Here is a 6,313-nt window from a genome sequence, read left to right on the forward strand (position 1 = left end):
TTCAGCCAAGCTTCCTCACCAGCTAGAACAACACGCCGACTGTGGACACTGTGACATAGTGTCCCATTCTGAATGTCTCCTCCTATCACCAGACAGGAATGAGGATAAAGCCTGCAGTGTGATCCCTGTAATCCAACCTCCTTGATGCTAAATCCTCAGGAACTTTATTATTTACCATCTCCGTTTGCCACTGACCTCAAGGTTTCTGTAAATAAAAAGTAATTGCTTCCCACAGAAATTAGGGGATGTCTCCTGTAGAAATATCATAAGGTAACAGATTCCACTGCTCAGAAAAAGGATACAGATTAATGGAATTTTTCAGGTGGTCAGGGAATTAGACACCCATCCTTAGGTCAACTCACTCTTACATGGAACCAGGACACAATATATTTTAGTTCCCAAAGGACCAGTATAGAAACATTCTAGAATTTATCAGGCATATTTTTTATGTAATTGCTTACATACTTTTTCATGATTAGTACCAACACTTCTCTTGGAGTGAAGAGTGTTTTCAAATGCTTTTGTTTTCAGAATAAATCTATTTCATAGCCCATTATTATCCCTGAACAATATGTACTTCATAATTTGAAATTTAAATGTAGAAAGTAGCAAGGACCTTTGTGGACTGGTGGAACTGGACAGGTTTTGAGACTTGATGGAAGGTCAGAGAGAGATGGTCAAAGATATTTAAGGTAAATGCTGGATTAATTCATCTCATGGTGATAAAAAGGCTGCCCTAACAGAAAGTTAAATGGATCTGTCTCTATTACTTCCAATTTTCTGAACATAATAAGATTATTGAACTCAAAGCTTTGTTGACAATGTACTAAGAAGAATTATTAATTGTATCTACCTATATTTATATTATCTTGATATATCATTATGTGAGTTCAAGGAAAATCTTTGCACTGAGGAGACCCCAAGTTCAATCAAAATGACTGTTATCTTGGAAACTTGACTCCATCATGGTATAAACTTTAAGAGCAACAGGATAGCAAGCAGGGCACCGCTCAGTGGGAGGAATAAGCAGATGGAAAACAGTGGTTTTGCACTTTTAAGGTTGACAGGAGTCAATTATGATGTAAGTATGCATAAGAACTTCTTTATCTTTGGAGGGCAGAGGCTGCTATTAGTTTAACACAGAATTTTCTGCAATGCTGGTGTTCTCCCTGAATTCTCCAGTAAGCCTTGCTCAGAACAAGTAAGCCTCAGAAGTTGCAGCTCCAATCAGCATTTTGAACTCCCAGCATCAGCATCTCCCTGGAAGATGGAGAAAGTATTACAATGAGTGAGAGCCACAGCTTCTACACAGAGTTCCACTCTCAAAGGAGAACATCCTGAATAGCTCTGGTAATGCCTGGCCATAGCTTTTCAAGTGGGGAAATCATTTTGTCCTTTGGGTTTAGCCTGGGGTTTCAGTAGCAAAGGCAAGAAATCGTTCAAACGATGTTAAACAAACTGACGCTAAGGAGTTTGTATTGGAAGATACCAAACCTTAGGACAGGAAGCAGTGTCAGCACCTGAGGACTGGGGTCTGGGACTAAGGATCTATCTAGTACAGGCACCTGCCTTCTTCAGCGTCCACGGGGTCTCTCTTTCTTCTGTGGGTGAAGCCACAGTTTTCACAACACACAAAATTCAGGAACTCAGCTTTTACTGACTAGAGTTCTCCTCTCCTCTTTAATAATTATTTCCAACTTCAACAAGAGCCCTGCTTTATTCCATAAAGGGACGCGCGTGTGCATGTGAGTGTGCGTGTGTGTTCGTTCCAGATAGTGCCAGGGACATAATAAGATTCATCAGATATTCTCATGATTATTGCTGTCTTTCCTTGCTCACACACAACAACCTTTAAGAAAATTCAATTTGGTGTAAGTTAGATAGAAAAAGTTTTGATTTTGACCTGCACGCAGGATCTGAGACCTTATCATGGAAGCTGCTGGCAGCTGGGACGCCTTCTACACAGTGAGGCTTCTGTGATGAGAAATTCCCTGTCCTTGGGTACCAGGGCTGCAAGTCCCTGCCTTACATAATGCAACCCATTTTTGCTGCTGAGGTTAAGGTCCTTCAAATTTTTGAAAATGCAAATCTGTAAGACCAGTTTGAAGCATTGTAGGGAGTGGGGATGTCACTGCAAATTCTGGGCAAGGAGGGTAGGAGCCTCCAGCTCAGAGCTTCCAGGGCTCCTGGGGCTGTTTGTGTTCTCCTCCTGCAGGTGAGTGGCTGGTATTGTGTATGTGCCTGCTTCATTAATCCATGACAGATTGAGCGGAAACAACACTTTTTTTTTTAAACCTTCCTAGTTTCTCTCTCAGCAAAATGACATTACTTAAAAAAAAATTTTTTTTGAGTACTAAGCATATGGAGTCTAATAAATTATATCTTTGAAAAGACAGGAGATTTTCATTATAAACCATTATACTTTTCATAAATGTTGGCACTTAGTAGTCCCATTTAAAATAACCATAAATCCTCAAGTTATTCCGACAAACTTACGTGGGCCAGAAGAATTATTTTTCTTTCAATTTTAGGATAAAGATCATATAACTAGATAACCATAAGATACTGGATTCCTGTCTAAAGAACAATGTTTTGATTTGACTCAATCATAGGCCTGGTAGAGATCCTGCTGTCTGCAGATCCTCAGTCAACAGGAGAGTTCATTTTCAATGAAATGCTGCAATGATTCCCTTTGAAATGTATTATTTTAAATGCTACTGTGGGGGATTTGTTAAATAAAAGTTTTACAACATATATGAAAAAAATATAATTTATTTTCCTCATGGATGATTTTGGGAGCCTTCCCCAACAATGCATTGGAATCCTGTAACATATGAATGCTAATATGTCTTTTTAAATCAGCTTCCTTTCTGAATGATCACAATGGAACCCACAGGCACTCAGAGTAAGGAAGCACATAAGTCAGCGGTATATTTAGTAGTGTGACGAATGAGTTGACACATGCAGATAAATTGCTACAGAATCTTATTCTAAGCATGATATTAGCTTATGATATTTGGGAAGATGACCAGCTGTGCAATTTTGTGATGTCTTCAGCAACTTTGGTACTTTACAAAAATTTGCATGTATTTTATGAATTCCATTTAAAGGATCTAAGGATGACTTCCTTTCCTGAAGAATCCTTGCAGGTCACCTAGCTGTCAGTTTTGGAGACTGCCCTCTCTGACCTTTGGACTTGAGTCTGATAAGGAAAAATGTAAATTGACAAAATTAAATAAATATGTATGAAGCTTTTGTTTGCCTAAAAAGAGGAAGGGAAGCATTGTTTTCCTCTGCACATATCAGATTATCTCTGCCTCTGATATGGAGTTATGTGAATTCCTCCCATGCATCCTCATGCTCCTGGTATGTTATTTTTAAATTCATTGTGCATCTTTAGTTTTTGAGAAGCAGCTTTGCTTCTTTTTTATTTTTTTATTTTTTCAATGTTCAGTTTCCTTTAATGACCCCCATCTCCCTGAAGGGCAGGTGCAGGCAGCTAGGTGATGGCAAGAGATGTTCACTTGAAGATCTTGCCCTGATTGAAGGCTTTGCCCACATGCTGGAAGGCCCCTTCCCAGGAAAAGTACTCTCGAACCAGGGTCTGGGTCTCCTCGCTGCCAGGATCTAGTTTGCGCCATGTGTATGACTCGTAGCCCACTTGCCAATCTGGACTCAGCGGAAAGGCAAGTTTCTGGCCTCGGAAGACCCAGACTCCAGAAATGGAGCTGCTATTGTTGGTTCCAAAGAGGATGACACTGGCAAAGGCGTTCTTCCTCAGCTTGTCCAATCGCTGAAACATTCCAGTGATGAGGTTGCAACTCATGAAGGTCTGGGTGAGCTCTTCAGGAAAGCGGTACTCAGCGTACCACAAGGACCAACCATCCTTATCAAAGTGCTCCCAAAAATATGGCAGGGCCACAGAGAGTGTGTCCTCATTGGAGTATTTGCGTTTAAATTCATCCAACACAAAGGTACTCTTAGGCAGGTGAGCAAAGGGGTCCTTGGCCTTGGGCTCAGCAGCCAGTGCCTGCTCACATTCATCCATCTCCTCCTTTGAAGCTGAGGCAGCTGCCTTTTTTTCTTCTTTCCACTCTGCCTGGGGCTTCTGCTTCTCTTCCCTCGAACCCTTTTCTTTCCGTGGGGTGTCCTTTTTAGGCTGGCTCTCTGCAAACTTCTTAGCATCAAACTGAGCCATCTTCTCACACAGTTTCACCTCACCCAAGATAGCCCGGAACTGGGGCTGTTAATGCAGGTAAGGAACCAGCGATTGGTATTGGGAAAGGCCTGGCGAAAAGAAGGTTCCAAGACCTGTTTATAGAGCCACAACAGGGTGCAGATGACTGTGATATCAGCCAGTGTCACTCGTTCGCCCACAAGAAAAGTCCTCGTCTTCAAGTGAGCATCCAGCAGCCCCAGAATTCGCCTCACCTCCTCTTTTGCATTTTCAGTGGCCTGTTTGTTTTGGTGCGATGCCCAAGGTAGGGAACACCCAGGTACTGGCTGGGGGCACTATGTCACTATCAGCAAAGCTCACCCACTGCACCACCTGGGCTGCTGCCTCTGGAGTACTTCCCCGCAGCTCCTCATTGCTCACATAGTAGGCGATGGCATTGCTCTCAAACACACAGAATCCATCATCACCCTCAAATGCTGGAAACTTGCCAGCAGGAAATTTGCGGAGAAATTCAGGGGTACGGTTGGTTTGGCCAAAATGGAAATGGGGTGGTGTGGAGAGCACGTGGACCTGAGCCCCACTGTACTGAGCAGCGATGAGGGCCTTAAAGGCCCTCTAGTTTTCAGGGTATGTGTACAGGGTCCCAGCCGCCATGGTGATTCCGCAGAGAAAGCAGCTTTGCTTCTTGATGTATTTGTGGTCCATTAAAATAAACACACTGTTTTGTTTAATTTAAAAATTATAAGACCCTTAATTGTGCCATTAAGACTTAAAGAGAAAAAAATAACATTTCAATGGAGAATAATCATGTTGTGGGAATCACATGTAGCATCTGACTTTTTCTTCTGACAAATGGGCCTGGTGTTACTTGTCTTGGTAACAACACCATTTCTTTTGTGTGGCCTTTGTTTAAAGAGGAGGGATGTTACCCAGTGTTTGTTTAATCTGATTTGGTTTCTGGGATATTCTTCTCTTCTCTTCTCTTCATCAAGGGATGATGTCATACTGAGAGCTACCCTGATTAGATAGGTGGTCAAACGTGCAAGCTCAAGCAAAAGCCATAGCCCATGATCCTTGGAAGAAAGAGGTCTAGATGAAAAGGAAGGAGTCCTGGTGGTAAACCCTGCCGTTGTCATGGGAGGAGAAATCAGGTCACAATGGAGCTCTTAGCCGATACTAAGAATTATCTCCTGTCTGTAATCTATGGGAGTTCTCATCAGTTCTAACTAAGAAAAGATTCTATGGCACTAAATAGCTCAAAGGAAAGACTTCTGTTCATTCTTCCAATATTGATTTCATTTCTCTAAATAGGGCATGGAGATTTTTAGGAATAAAGTGTAACATTCTATTATCCTTATTTTCCCTTCATGTTTTCAATCTCTTTATCTCACGGATGCTCCCAGGAACAGCAGGGATATTTATGCAGACAGAAGAAGATACAGCAGCTCAGATAAGTTTAGTGACCTCCTTTAGGCCACTGTACTGGCAAGGTACAGAATGTGGAGTTGGGCCTCTTTCATATGTTAATTATCTCTTCTCTAAGTGGTGCCTACTACAAATAATTAAAAAAAATATTCTCGACATGCATGGCAAGAAGAAAAGGTGATTTTGCTGCTGTTGTTGTAGATTAAGGAAGAAACTTTGAAAAGCATATGCTTATTATGTCTCACACAGTGGTCTTCAATGACTTTATAAATCTCTCTAGCCATTCTAGGATCCAGATCATAATTTTGCATTAATCCAATATTCCACATAAAAACAATCCAAAATAGTCTTTTCTTTTTCCTTTTTTACTTTTAGATATTTTTTGTATTTGGATAGTTGTAGTTTTTTGTATGTAGATTTTTACAGTTCTCACCTGGGGATAAAATACTTCAAGAGTGAGTCTGAAATACAGGTTGACAAAGCTTAGTCAGTCCCCTTTACACCAAGGATATTTTCACTAGGTTTCTCTTGGAAGACATTTTGGTTCAAAGTCAAGCAATTTATTTTATTGCTTCTGTGTAGGTACAAGTTGAATATTTTATCTTCAAGACAGGTAATCTAGTCGAAACAATCCTGAATTTATCTTCAGTTAAAAGTTTCAGTTATAGAAATGTTGGGTGAAATGTCCTATACAAGCTATATAGCTATTGG

The 6,313-nt window shown here is 40.9% G+C and overlaps 1 pseudogene; it reads right to left on the reverse strand.

Moving 5' to 3' along the window:
* Positions 1-3,437: 3,437 nt before the first annotated feature.
* LOC143379189 (elongation factor 1-gamma pseudogene) lies at positions 3,438-4,831 on the reverse strand (annotated as a pseudogene).
* Between the last annotated feature and the right edge of the window lie 1,482 nt (positions 4,832-6,313).

The sequence above is a fragment of the Callospermophilus lateralis genome, chromosome 13 (assembly GCF_048772815.1).
Source record: "Callospermophilus lateralis isolate mCalLat2 chromosome 13, mCalLat2.hap1, whole genome shotgun sequence".
Taxonomy (NCBI): Eukaryota; Metazoa; Chordata; class Mammalia; order Rodentia; family Sciuridae; genus Callospermophilus; species Callospermophilus lateralis.